The 15,426-nt window shown below is 40.3% G+C and overlaps 1 protein-coding gene across 1 annotated transcript in view; it reads right to left on the reverse strand.

The window, feature by feature from the left end:
* Positions 1-15,426, reverse strand: part of MMADHC (metabolism of cobalamin associated D) — a 49,383-nt gene that overhangs the window by 11,022 nt on the left and 22,935 nt on the right. The gene's annotated exons all lie outside the window — the stretch shown is intronic.

Genomic DNA, 15,426 nt, shown 5'->3' on the forward strand with positions numbered 1-15,426 from the left:
AGAATTTTTAAAGCAGTAAGAGAAAACAGAGCAATCACATACAAGGGAAATCCCATAAAGCTATCATCTGATTTCTAAGAGGAAACACTGCAGGCCAGAAGGGAGTAGCATGATATATATTCAGAGTGCTGAAAAGAAAAAACCTGCAACCAAGAATACTCCATCCAGCATGGCTATCATTCAGAACAGAAGGAGTGATAAAAATTTCCCAAACAAGAGAAAAGAGTTCATCACCATTAAATCAGGCTTAACAACTGTAAATACTCTGACACCCAACATGAGAGCACCTATATACATAAAGTAACTATTAACAGACAAGGAAGAAGTTGACAGTAGTACAACAACAGAGGACTTTAGCACCCCACTTATATCAACGGATAGATCATCCAGACAAAAATCAACAAAGAGACACTTTTTAAATGACACACTGGGACAGATGGACGTAACCTATATTCAGAACATTCCATCAAAAACATGGAACATTCTCCAGAATAGATCACATGATAGGCTATAAAACAAGTCTCAATAAATTTGAAATGACTGAAATCATATGCGTTTTCTCCCCACCACAACACTGAAAGAATACAAATACATGGAAGCTAAATAAAATGCTACTGAACAATGAATGCATAGGTCAACCAAGAAATCAAAGAGGAAATAAAAATAGATGGAGACAAATCAAAATGAAACCACAATAGTCAAAAATCTTGGGATTCCTCAAAATCTGTTCCAAGAGAAAGGATTATAGCAATACAGGCCTATCGCAGGAAGCAAGAAAAATCTCAAACAACCTAAACTTACACCTAAAGGAGCCAAGAAAAACAAACCAAAAGCCAAGAGAAAGAAGGAAAGAATGAAAAGTAGATCAAAAATAAATAAAACAGGGACTAAAAAACAAAAAATCAATGAAACCAGGAGCTGGTTCTTAGAAAAGATCAACAAAATTGATAAACCTTCACTCAGACTCATCAAAGAAAGAAGACAAATTTAGAAATGAAGGAGGAGAAATAACAACTGTCACCATAGAAACACAAAGGATTATAAGAGAATATTAGGAAAAATTATATGCCAACAAGCTGGACAACCTACAAGAAATGAATAAATTCCTAGAAACATAACCTCCCAAAACTGAATCCAAAAGAAATAGAAAATTTGAATAGACTGATTACTAGCAATGACACTGAATCAGTAATCAAAAAACTCCTTTGCTCATTTCTTTTTTTTTTTTTTTTTTTTTAAGATTCATTTAGTTGAGAGAGAGAGAAGGAGCATGAGAGAAATCGGGGGAGGGGGAGAGGGGGGAGGAAGTGAATCTCAAGCAGACTCCCCAGCATGCGGAGCCTGACTCTGGGCTCAATCTCACTACTCTGAGACCATGACCTGAGGCGAAACCAAGAGTTGGAAGCTTAAACAACTAAGCCACCCAGATGCCCCTTTGCTTGTTTCTTAAATTCCACATATGAGTGAAATCATGTTATTTATCTTTATTTATTTCACTTAGCATGATACTCTCTAGCTCCATCCATGTCATTGCAAATACCAAGCTTTCATTCTTCTTTATGGCTAATATTCTTCTTTATCCATTCATCAGTTAATAGACATTTGGGCTGTTTCCATAATTTTACTGTAGATAATGCTGCTATAAACACTGAGGTGCATGTATTACTCTGAATTAGTGTTTTTGTATTCTTTAGGTAAATACTGCAACTGCTGGAAAAAAAATATATACGTACACACACACAGATATACATTCACACACACACACAGAGAAATCTGTTGCATTTCTATACACTAATAAAAGTAGCAGAAAGAGGAATGCCTAGGTGGCTCAGTTGGTTAAGTGTCTGCCTTCAGTTTAGGTCATGATCCCAGAGTCCTGGGGTAGAGCTCCATATTGGGCTCCCTGCTCAGTGGGGAGCCTGTTTCTCCCTCTCCCTCTGCCTACTGCTCCCCCTGCTTGTACTCTCTCTGTGTTAAATAAATAAAATCTTAAAAAAAAAAAAGCAGAGAAATTAAGAAAAAAAATCCCATTTACAATTGCATCAAAAAGAATAAAATACCTGGGAATGAACTTAACCAAGGAGGTGAAAGACAACCTATACTCTGAAAACTATAAAATACTGATTAAAGAAATTGAAGATACACAAACATGTGGAAAGATATGTGATGCTCATGGACTGGGAGAACCAATGTTGTTAAAAATGTCCATATTACCTAAAGCAATCTACAGATCTAATGCAATTCCTATCAAAACACCAACAGCATTTTTCATAGAACTAGAACAAATAATCCTAAAATTTGTATGGAACCACAAAAGACCCTGAATAGCAAAAACAATCTTGAGAAAGAAGATCATAGCTGGAGATATCACAATCCCAGATTTTAAGATACTTTACAAAGCTATAGTAATCAAAACAGTATGGCACTGGTACAAATACAAACACACGGATCAATGGAACAGAATAGAGAGTCTAGAAATAAACCCACACTTTCATGGTCAATCCACAACAAAGGAGGCAACAATATGTAATGGGAGAAAGATAGTCTTAAATAGTGTTGAGAAAATCGGACAGTTACATGCAAAAGTAATGAAACTGGGCCACTTTCTTACACCAAACACAGAATAAACTCAAAATGGATTAAAGATCTCAATGTAAGACCTCAAACCATAAAACTCTTAGAAGAAAACAGGCAGTAATCTCTTTGGCCTCAGCTGCAGAAACATTTTTCTAGATTAAACAAAAGCAAAATTAAACTATTGGGACTATATCAAAACAAAAAGGTTTTTTGCACAGTGAAGGAAACTATTAAAACAAGAAGACTACAAATCAAAAAGGCAGCCTACTGTATGGGAGAAGATATTTGCAAATGGTGTTTCTGATAAGGGGTTAATACCCAATATATAAAAAGATCTTATCTAACTTATCATCAACCCCCACCTCAATAATCAAATTTAAAAAATGGGCAAAGGTATGAACAGACATTTTCTCTGAAGAAGACAGATGGTCAAAAGACACATGAAAAGATGTTCAACATAACTAATCATCAGGGAAATGCAAATCAAAACCACAATGAGATATCACCTTATACCTGTCAGAATGGCTAAAATCAAAAACTGAAGAAATAACAAATTTGGTGAGGATGTGGAGAAAAAGGAACCCTTGTGCACTGTTGGTGGGAATGCAAGCTGGTTCAGCCACTGTGAAAAAAAGTTAAGTTATGGAGTTTCCTCAGAAAACAAAACAAAACAAAACAAAACTACCATATGATTTAGCAATTCCACTACTGGGTATTTAACCAAAGAAAACAAAAACACTAATTTGAAAGGATATATGTACCCCTATGCTTACTGCAGTATTTATAATAGCCAAGATATGGAAGCAATCCAAATGTCTACTGATAGATGAAGGGATAAAGAGGATGTGGTACACAAATTATAATGTTACTTAGCGGCAAATAAGAATTAGATCTTGCCATATGCAACGATCTAGAGGGTATAATAAGCAACATGAGAAAGTTAAAGACAAATATTGTATGATTTCACTCATATGTGGAATTTAAGAAACAGAACTATGAACAAGGGAAAAAAGAGACTCTTAAATATAGACAACTAGTGGTTGCCAGAGTGAAGGTAGGTGGGAGGGAGGGGTGAAACAGGTGAAGGGGATTAAGAGTACACTTATCGTGATAAGCAGTGAGTAATGTACAGAATTATTAAATTATATTATACACCTGAAACTAATATAACGTATGTTAATTACACTTGAATTTTTTAAAGAAAGAATGTTTATTGATATTCAACTAAGTCTAGGATATATAACATTAAAAGAAAAAGGTAAGTAAAAAATAGCATATATGACATTTATTCTATATCCTTAATTTGTATTTTTAAATACAGAAAAAAAAAAGATCTAAAACATACTGAACTTAACAGTGGTTACCTTTGGGGAGGGCCATTCAACTGCTGTTAACTGGGGGCACAAAATATTAATGGACTGGGAAAAAAATCTATTATCAACCAATGTGACATAATGTCCTATTTACCAGCCACAGGAGTTAATATGGATTAAATACTTATGAAGAACAGACCAGATTACTTAGACAATATCTTACTTTGTGAAAATCTTAAAAAATCCAGAGAAGAATAAAGTAGAAAATAAAACAAAACAAATACCCAGAGCAGTTTTGTTTAAAGGGTAACTACTGAATTAGTTGGCAATAAAAATATTTTTTAATACTTTGCTAGAACTGAGGAACTAGAAATGGCTATGACAGAATGGCTGCCAAACTACTATGTAAGTGTCACCATATCTTTTTTTCCAGACCTATGACAAACATCAACCATCAATCATGTAATTCTTTCGTGCTGAACAGACACTGTCTCATAATTCTCAACTCAAATACTCTAGTTTACTACGTCCCAAAGTTTTAAGTATTTAAGAATCAACTGAGATCTCTGTTAATATGCAGAATCTGATTTAGTATCTTTGGAGTGGGGCTCAAGATTCCGCATTTCCAACACATTTCCAGATGATGCTGATACTACTGGTCTGCAGATCACACCGATAGACTCTAGATGGCCACTAATAAGTGACTGGAGTTAGTTCACAAAGTAAAACATTGTAGGAGTGTTGACAATACTGACTCCATCTTTGATCCTTCATCTTGTTTGCATTTTGTGAATCACCTCTCTTGGGGCTATACGCTGCAGAGTCCTTGAAGATTAATATACATATTGTAGAAATGCCCGCCAAGGCTGGAATGGGGAAGGCTTATTTTGGCCTTCCATAAATATGTTAGAGATAACACAATCTTTCCCCTTCCTGATGTACAGGTAATGCCATACAATCTAATTAAAGGTTAACTGTCAGTCAGGTATATGTATGCATGTCCTCTAAGGTGTGCGTGAACCCTCTGATCACACTATAATATCCTGTGAGCCTCCTCACTCTATAAAATCCACGGACTAAAGGTCCAGATTTTACAGAGAATGTAGCTGCCGTGGACTGTCCTCTTCCCAATACCACCTGACAGTAAGTCCGGATAAAACTCTGTAAACTGTGTTGGACTAGCTAGCTTCATTTTCTGGTCTCAAAGTACCTTCTCAGTTTGGGGGATACTTAACTGTCTCTCCCCCACCTTATAATAAAGGTATTAGATATTCTGAAGACAATGAGTTTTAAAAACTTTTAAGATCTAAGTCTCTTTAAAGAAAATAAATATCCCGTATTAATAGTGGATTTGAGCATATCCTTATATGTTGACTTGTGGGAAATCACAGTGCCTGGATAGACAAAATCTGACTCGTAAGTGCCTCCCTGGATGAGACTAAATGAAAAGCAAAGGAGGAGTGCCTAGAACACTGGGCCTCCTTTGAAGTTTCTTGGCTGAAAACAGGCAGATTCTTACTGTGGCTCAAGGCTCTCATCTAGGGAGTAAATGTTTAAATTTTGAAAAAAAAACAGGCACCTGTGGTAGTCATGTAATTCATGGACTCCTTGCCTCCTTGTCACATGCTGCCCATGTATTATTATCCTGACCATTAAAGTCACACTCTCCTCCTTGCTTTGTGCTTGCGCCTGATACATTGCTAAGACCCTAATAAAAGTGGAGACAAAGCTTGGCTTAGGGCCTTTCGCCACTTGAGTGTCTGGTCCCCAAGCCTCTCCTTTCTCCTACTAAGGTGTCTGGAGTAATCTTTTGATTCGCCATCTTGGGGTTTGCTTGCCAAACCCGACAAGTGGTGCCCCATGTGAGGAACTTGTGATGGTTGGCAGCGGAGCCCTCGGAAACGAAAAGGAAAGGACTGTGTGCAGTACATAAGTCGTTGGAAGCCTGCTTGGGGTTGCAGAGTTCGAGGGAACTTTCAGGCTCGGGTTTCCTATCTCTATCATGGGACAGCATTTCTCTGCTGAACAAAAGCAATACATTAAGGTTCTTAAGCAGCTCCTTAAAAGGAACAGGGCCTCTGTATCGGAAGCCCAACTTCGGGGTTTGTTAAAGACTATTACTGAACATAACCCGTGGTTCCCTGATCGAGGAACTTGAGATTTAGAAGTATGGGAAAGAGTTGGAAAAAATTAAAACAGAGCCATGAACAAGGAAAGAGGGTACCTCTCGCCTCCCTTACTTTGTGGGGGCTAGTAAGATCAGCTTTGACTCCATTACATATTGAGGATACATCTAGTATTTCTAAGGAAACAGAAGAACTCCCTGTGCCTACGCTCCCTGCTCCCTCAGCTCCACCTGTTAAATCCCTACTCCAGCAGGACAAGTTAGCCGCCAAAAGGGAAGAACTCTCACCCCCCACCTACTGAGAAAATTCCTCAGTCACTGCCCAGCTGACAACCATTACTGAAAAATTGCCTTTCAGAGGCTATGCTCACAGGAGAGCTCTCAGCTTTTTCCATTATAGTGGGACAACAACAACAATGCATTTACGAACTACTTGCCTTCAATGCCTTTAAAGAAATTAGAAAAAGCATACGAGAAAGTGGTGCACGAGCCCATTTTCAAAAGGCCTTATTGCCTCTCTCACAGACCATTATGCCATGTCACCATGGGATGGCAAACTCTCTGTAAAACATTCCTTGAAGCTCCTCAGTATCTTATTTGGCGATCAGAACTGGACTATTTATGTGAGCAATAGGCCACCCAAAATCAGATGGCTGGAATCCCTGTAACAGTCCATATGTTACAGGGCCGAGGACAATATTCTGCAGTGGACCAGCAACTCAATTTTGATCCACAAGTGTATGACCAAACTTGTCTCTGTGCAAAGAGAGCCTGGGAACGCATCCCTGAAAATAATGTGACAAAGGGTTCCTTTGCTAGTATCAAGCAGGGACCACAAGAGCCCTTTGTAGAATTCACTGATAGACTACAACAGGCAATAATAATCAGGTTGCTGATATCATACTGCTTCAGTTGGCCTTTGAAAATGCCAAAAAAGCCTGCCAAGATGCTATGAAAGGGGTAAGAGCTAAAGCCACTGCAGTTGGAGACCTTATCAATGCCTGCCAATATGTAGGAACAGAAACCCATAAAGCCAGGGTTTTCACAGTGGCTCTCAGACCCCCGAAATCCCAACAAGAAAAAAGAAAGGAGAACTCCAAAGCCTATTTCCAATATGGCAAGCCTGGTCACTTTAAAAGAGACTGTCCTTCCAATGCTTCCTCCTCTAAAGGAGAACTCTTTTAATCCTCCTAAGGATGTATGCCCCCGTTGTAAAAAGGGCTTTCATTGGGCTAAACAATGTAGACCAAAATTTGATTGTGATGGGAATCCCCTTTCATTGGGAAACTTCCAAGGGGGCCCTGCCCAGGCTCCTCAAACAATGGGGCCAATGACCTTCTTCGGACAGATGGAAAAAACAGTTCTCTCCCTCTGAGCAGACACTGGGGGAAGCGCTGGGTTAGACTCTCTCACCCAGTCAGGACTAATTCTTAAGGAAGGAGATAATCCAACAAAGGTCCCCACAGGGGTGTGGGGACCATAACTCCAGGGGACAATGGGATTATTAAGAAAATCTAGCCTTAGTTTAAAAGGTATTGCAGTCATTCCAGGAGTTACTGTGATTATCTAGGGGAAATTCAAGTATTTATGACCTGTAAAGGCCTGCATATTTTTCCCCCTCAGACTAAAATAGCTTGACTATTACTCCTCCCCTATTGGGTCCCCAGGACATCTCAGTACCCACAGAGGACCCAAGGCTTCGGAAGCACAGGACCCAGAGGAACTTTTGGACCCAAACTATAACCAGCCAAAGACCATTACTCACTATTAAAATTCAGGACAAGGTTTTTACAGGACAAATAGACACAGGAGCCGATGTTACTATTATTAGTCGACAGGAATGCCCTCCACTTGGCCTCAAAAAACAGCCCTTGATTCAGTCACTGGAATCGGAATTTGCTCTCAACCATTACAGAGCACTTCCGTATTAATCTGTCGAGGGCCAGATGGAAAAATTGGGTATTCACAGACTCTCATTTTAAATATTCCCACTAATCTTTGGGGACGGGACTTACTTGCTCCGTGCAACTTTAGGCTAGGCACTTCCCATTTTTAATTGGGGTCACTACTTATGTGCCTCCCCTGCCTCTGACCTGGAAGACTTCTTCTCTGGTCTGGGTTGAGCAGTGGCCCCTAAAAGGGGAAAAACTTTTACAGCTCATCATCTAGTTCAGGAACAGCTAAAAGCAGATCATACCGAACCCTGGAATACTCCCATTTTTGTCATTCCAAAAAGATCAGGAAAATGGAGGTCATTACATAATCTCCCGGCCATTAATGCCATCATACAACTGATGGGGGCCCTACAACCTGGGCTTCCCTCTCCAGCCATGATTCCACAAGACTGGCATGTCATTGTTATTGATCTCAAAGATTGTTTCTTTACCATTCCCCTGGCTGCACAAGATAGAGAAAATTTGCTTTTACCCTTCTTTAAACAGTGAACAGTCTAATTCTCGGTTTCAATGAAAAGTTCTCCCCCAAGGCATGCTTAATAGCTCCACAATGTGCCAATATCATGTTCATCAAGTCATACACCCCCTTCGAAAAAGATGGCCCTCTGCTAAACTAATTCATTACATGGATAACATTTTATTGCTCACCCATCCCAAAATATTACTTTTCAGATTTTTCAGGCTTTACAGTCAGAAGTAACCTCCCATGGGATGTATATTGCCCCTGATAAAGTACAATGCCTATCTCCACGTCTTTATTTAGGCTACATGCTTACCAAACGGCAAATTAGACCTCAAAAATGAATTCTTCGAAAAAATTCTCTTAAAACCCTTAATGACTTCCAAAAACTCTTGGGAGACATTAATTGGGTTAGACCATTACTGGGAATTCCAACAGCTGCCCTTTCTCACCTCTCTGAAATCCTTCAAGGAGAATCAGCCTTAGATTCCCCTCATTATCTTAACCCACAAACCTCTAAAGAATCACAGCTAGTTGAACAAATGCTCTCAGACCGTTACCTTGACCGTGTCGACCCTACATCACCAATCAGACTTTTAATTTTTCCCACTCCTAAATTTCCTTCTGTGTTACTTGGGCAATTAAATCCTGCTTTAAGATATCTAGAATGGCTCTTTCCTTCTAACTCTCCCTCTAAGACGTTATCTCCAAACCTAGAGATGATTACAGACAGAAACGCTGTACTCAACTTTCAGGTTATGACCCCCAAATCATTCATATTCCACTGCCTAAGGCTCAAATTGAAACTGCATTGTTTCAAACACTTTCGTTACAAATTGCAATGGCAGATATCATAGGAGAAATTACCCATTCCCTACCCCCTGACAAACTTTTGCATTGGTTTGGGACCACACATCTTGTTTTTCCTAAAAGACTCTCCCACAAACCTCTTCCCCAAAGACTATTTTTACTGACGGGTCAGGAAAGTCAGGGAAGGCTGACATATTCTGGTCCCCAAACAATTCAATAACTCGCTCTGGATTTTCATCAACAAAACGTGCTGAAATAGGAGCTTTAATTCTGCCCTGGAAACTTTTCCTGATGAGCCTATCAACATTGTTAGTGACTCAGCTTATTCCATGTTTGTTCTCAAGCAGCTGGAAACAGCACATATCAAACCCACCATAGACCCAGAAGTCCTTTTACTTTTCTCTCAACTCCAGCAACTCCTCCATATGCACTTTCATCCTATTTTTATTTCTCACATTAGATCTCATAGGAGCTTACCAGGGCCACTCACAAAAACTCACAAGCAGATAACCTAGTAATAATGTCTCTCCTACAACAAGCTCGCTTATCACATGATTTTTTCCACCAAAATTGGCATTCTCTACACAAACAATTTCATCTAACAACAAGCTAAATCTATTATGCTCCAATGTCCTGATTGCCAAGCCACTGGCGCTTTTTTTTTTTTTTAATATTTTATTTATTTGAGAGAGAGAGAAACAGCCAGTGAGAGGGAACACAAGCAGGGGAGTGGGAGAGGAAGAAGCAGGCTCCCCTGCTCTGCTGGGAGCCTGATGTGGGGCTCGATCCCAGGACCCTGGGGTCAGGCCCTGAGTCAAAGGCAGACGCTTAACGAATGAGCCACCCAGGCGCCCCACTGGCGCTACTTCTTATCCACAGGGTACCACCCTCAAGCAATCTCTGGCAAACTGACATCACACATGCCCCTTCCTTTGGAAAACTTTGTTATATACATGTCTCAATTGATACTTTTCCCAGCTACATGTTCACCTCAGCTCACAAAGACAAATCCAAAAACAGGTAACCAAACACTTTCTCATGGCTTTTTCTGATATGGGCATCCCTAAAACCATCAAAACAGATAATGGGCCAGCTTTCACTAGTGCATCTTTTAAGAAGTTCTGCACTCTTCGGGAAATCACACATCACACTGGCATCCCCTACAATCCACAAGAACAAGCCATCATTGAATGAGCACATTCCACCCTTAAAAACATGTGAAATAAACAAAAAAGGGGGAATATGGGCCTAAGCAATCCAGACCCGCTGCACAAGTACACAAAGCAGTCCTAACTTTAAATCTTTTCAACTTGAACGATCAATTTTTAAACCCTGCCCTAAAACACTTCAGAAAATCCCCAGGATGCGCCCCTTGGTCCTTTGGAGTGACCCCAACTCTAATCTGCGGCAAGATCCCCATGAACTCTCACAACTTGGGGCAGAGGCTATGCTTGTGTCTCCTCACAGGAAGGACCGCTTTGGCTCTCAGTGAGAAACGTCAAGCCATATCATGGCCTGGCATGGACCAAACCCGATCCCTCAGATAAATCAGCTAAAGCTGTGCGAGACTCCACCCCAAAATCATTCATTGCCAAAGACACAACATGCCACCGAAATAACTTGGGGAAGCCTGAAGAAAATATCTCAAAAGGCTGAAAAAATCCTGCAGATGACGGGACAAGCCCACACACCTGAAAACATGTTCCTGGCCATGCTCTCAGTGATAAATACAACTTCTGTCATGGTGGGTACATTCTACTGTCTTATTCCAGGAGCTATGGCTACTGATTATTGGGCATACATGCTCAACCCTCCTCTCTGGAAGCCCTTAACATGGGCTATCGTGCCCTTTCCTGTGTTTAATAATAACTCTAACTGGATAGGAGGGACTTTTTTTCTTTTTACACAACCCCAATTCAATGGCTCCTTCTGGGCCCCAGCATCCAATGATACGGAGTTATATGCCTCCGTCCTTCCAATTTGTGTCGCCTTCTCTAACCCTCTTTGCATGACGGCTACTCCTCAAATCTGGTTACATATTGTGCCAAAAGATCCTATTAAGACAGCCCAACTAACTTTTATTTCTGTTGGAAGCATCCAACATAGCAATCAGACCACCCGTAAGAGCCACTCTTCTCTCCCCTCCTGTGAAAGAAGCACTAAATGGACTCCCTCTTCAGAGAGGGTTTCCTGGGAAACATGTAGAGCCGTCTATCCTCACCCCCTTAAATTAGATAATCCTATCATTTTAGATTGGAGTCCTAAAGGATGTTTCATAGCCAATAATATGGAAACTAAAGTCCACCTGGCTGGTAATGGAAGCTGGATTGGTAGAGCTACCTCTCCCATAATCTGGCATGAAGGGGGCCTCAGTTCTCCCCTTCCCCAAATAGAACCTCTTCCCAATCATCTCTCTGGAGACTGGGACATTTATTCTTTCCTCTTTCCACATGGCATGGAAGGTATATCAATTATTCTGGCAGCTATTCCATAGCCCGTTATAAAAATTTTATGGATTTCATCCAGTTACGTATTCCTCACCCATGTCTTTCTGTTTGGATCCAATATATCTTTATTTAAAAAAGAAGGACTATATACTATCAAACCCTCCGGTAGCCAGAGGGCATATCATGCAGCACGCCTAAATAATTACAATATTACTCAGCACAAGGCTACCCATGTCTTTGTTTTAGAAAGGCAGCCTTTTGCTTTTATCCCTGTCAACCTCACTTGATCTTGGGAGGAGTACATATCACTCACTATTCTTAATCAGGCTCTTAGTGAATTAAGAAGGCCACGTAGGTTTCTAGGATTGCTTATAGCCGGCATTATAACTTCTGTCTCTATTTTAATGGCTACTAGTGTTGCCATTGCTGCCCTTACTCATACTATTCAAACGGCTCAATATGTCAATCAAATAGCCTATAATGTAACCCAAGAATTCCAACTACAACAAATTATTGACCAAAAACTATTACGGAGTCTCCAACTTATGGAAGACACAATAGTGTATCTGGGAGAAAAGCAGGAAGCACTTACCTTCTGCCAAAGCCTTGACTGTGATTGGCCCCATAAGGCCATTTGTGTAACCCCCCTACTTTGGAAAAATTCATTACATAATTGGGAGAAAATTAAAAAACACCTTCAAGGTTCTCTTCATGATAATTTAACCCTGGATATTCACAATCTCAAGGAGCAAATTTTGGCCTCTCTTACTGCTATTAATAAACATGAACATGATCAAAATACCTGGAGTATCCTTTCGGATAATTTACAATGGTTGAACCCCCAAAACTGCTTTTCTTCCACTAAATGGGGACTTACCAGCCTATCTATTGTATTACTCACTTCTTTGATATTTCTTTTCATAGTCTGCAAAATCAAAATAAAAGCACTTTCCCAAGCTGGAGAAACCCGGGAGCTATATCTGGCACAGATGCAATAAGACCTTCGCTCTATTAATAAGAAAAAAGGGGGAAATGTGGGAATTCACAGTGCCTGGATAGACAAAATCTGATTTGTATGTGCCTCTCTGGATAAGACTAATTGAAAAGCAAAGGAGGAGTGCCTAGAACACTGGGCCTCCTTTGAAGTTTCTTGGCTGAAAACAGGCAGATTCTTACTGTGGCTCAAGGCTCTCATCTAGGGAGTAAATGTATAAATTTTGAAGAAAAACAGGTACCTGTGGTAGTCACATACTTCACGGACTCCTTGCCTCCTCGTCCTTATCACATGCTGCCCATATATTATTATCCTGACCATTACACTCTCCTCCTTGCTTTGTGCTTGCACCTGATACATTGCTAAGACCCTAATAAAAGTGGAGACAAAGCTTGGCTCAGGGCCTTTTGCCACTAGAGCATCTGGTCCCCAGGTGTCTCCTTTCTCCTACTAAGGTGTCTGGAGTAATCTTTTGATTCACCGTCTTGGGGTTTGCTTGCCAAACCTGACATTGACTATTTAGCTTTTCTCTTCTAGGAATACCTATTCATATCCATTCTAAAAATTTTTTTGTTTGGTTTTCCACTGGTTGTCTTCTTTCAGTGATCTATAAAAATTCTTTATACACTCAAGATACAACCTCTTTACACATTTTAAATGACAAATCTTTCATTTATGATACATTATATGGTTAGTCTTCAGAAGATATAAATTGGAGAGTAACAAGAAATGAAGTTATAAAAGAAAACCGGGGCAAGAAAACCAGTGAAGGCTATGTATGCCCAGTCATCTTATATGACACTGTAAATAATGTATTGCAAGTAAAAAGATTTCTGTGTGCAATCTCTTTAGGATATATTAAGTTTCTATGAATCCTCCCTTAATATTTTATTGTGCATTATAAGCCTCTAAAATAGGAATTGGCATATAGCATTTTTTAAACTTCCTTAAACCTACTCACAGAACTAAAAACATTTTTTTATAGAACCTGAACAATGACGCATAACTTGAGGACAGTTTGAGAAATGCAAGTGAAAGCAGTGGAAAATAACCAAGGTTTACCAAGGAGGTAATATAATGAAAATATTTTAGAATTAATATAGTGATGTACAAAATGGGTTAGAAGCAGCAGACTTTGTAGATGTGGGTAAGTTACTGATTCAGTAAAAATTCATGTTTAGAGGACTTCTGGGAAAATGGCACAGAAGGATCCTGAGCCCACTTTGTCCCACGGACACAGCAAGGTAACAGCCACATCAGAGCAACTACCTCTGAAAACGACCTGAAAACTGGTAGAACAGACTTTCCACTGTTAACTGTACAGAGAAGTCCACATCCAAAAGGGTAGCAGGGGCAAAGATGCAGTCAGGAACCAAACCCTCAGTGAGACTAACCAGAAATCAGAGGGACTCCACATTCATAGAGAAGGAAGAGGAGCAGTCCCCACACTAGGCACCTCAGGTTCAGGGAGGAGAGGGGGACCTGCACTGGGAAGATGAATCTGCATAACATTTGGCTTTCAAAAGCAGAGGAGCTTAACTGTTTTCTTGTTGGTTTGTAAAAAGAAAAAAAAATCAATCATGCTTAGCTGTAGGTACTTTAAAATAATCAGTGGACTTAGGAGAGGCAGAGATGCGAAACTGAGTCACTGATCTTAAAGAGACAGCACAACAAACAACTCAGTTGAAATACAATATAAATAGCAGCTTGAAAAAAGCGTTAGGAGATTTCTCCAAGAATCTCAACCTCCACCTAGATAGCAGGCCATTTGCAGGAATTAGCAGGAGCACTCCTCCACCTGTCTTGCTAGCACCACATGCCCTGCTACTGTGTTCTCCTGCAGATCTGCCCCCTCCAACCTACCAAACTCAGCAGGCATCCTGCTAAAGAAGACCGTGCCATGAAATACCTTGCAGGCAGCCTTGGTAAGAACCAGCCTCACTCTAGAGTGAGTCCTGCCCTGGAAAGAAAGGAAGATAATCACACACACTTGTGCACACTCAGTGTGCAGCAGCTGAACCTTATAGCTGGCACTGAGAAGAGAGTATCCTGCCAATCAGTGCAACTGAAGCCCCAGCAGATGGGCTGAGGGCAGGCATCTGGTTGACTGTTGATACTGCCCAACTACAATAGCTTGCAGGCTGCAGACTGGCCCCTTGCCAGCACAAGGACCAAACCCTGCATAGAACAAGCAAAGTTGGCCACTGCAGCCTACTAGACAGAAGGCAAATGAGGCTCAGCAACAACAGTGGGGAGCAAGCAACCCACATTGGAGGTAGGTATGAAGTTCCTGGCTCTGGAGAACAGGGCACATTGTGCTTCTGGCACTACAGGACCTCTTCTTCATAAGGCCACTACTTTCAAGATCAGCAGACAAAGCTGACTTTCGAAATACGAAGAAACAAAACCAGAGAGTTAAACAACAAATAGAGTGGACAGAGGAATATGTCCCAAATGAAAGAAAAGGACAAAACTACACCTAACACCTGAATGAAACATAGATAAGCAATGATAAGGAATTCACAATAGTGGTCATAAAGATACTAGACTTGAGAAAAAAGTGGAGAGTCTCACTAGGACCTCCAACAAAGAAACAGGAAACATAAACAAGAAATAGAGATGAAAAACTCAATAGCTGAAATAAAAAATGCACTACCAGGAATCAATAGCAGATTACAGGACACAGAAGGATGGATCAGTAACTGGCAAGACAGGGTAACGGAAAGCAACCAAGCTGGATAGAAG

Source organism: Ursus americanus, chromosome 1 (genome assembly GCF_024610735.1).
Source record: "Ursus americanus isolate L20-20 chromosome 1, mUrsAme1.1.p, whole genome shotgun sequence".
In the NCBI taxonomy this organism is placed as follows: domain Eukaryota; kingdom Metazoa; phylum Chordata; class Mammalia; order Carnivora; family Ursidae; genus Ursus; species Ursus americanus.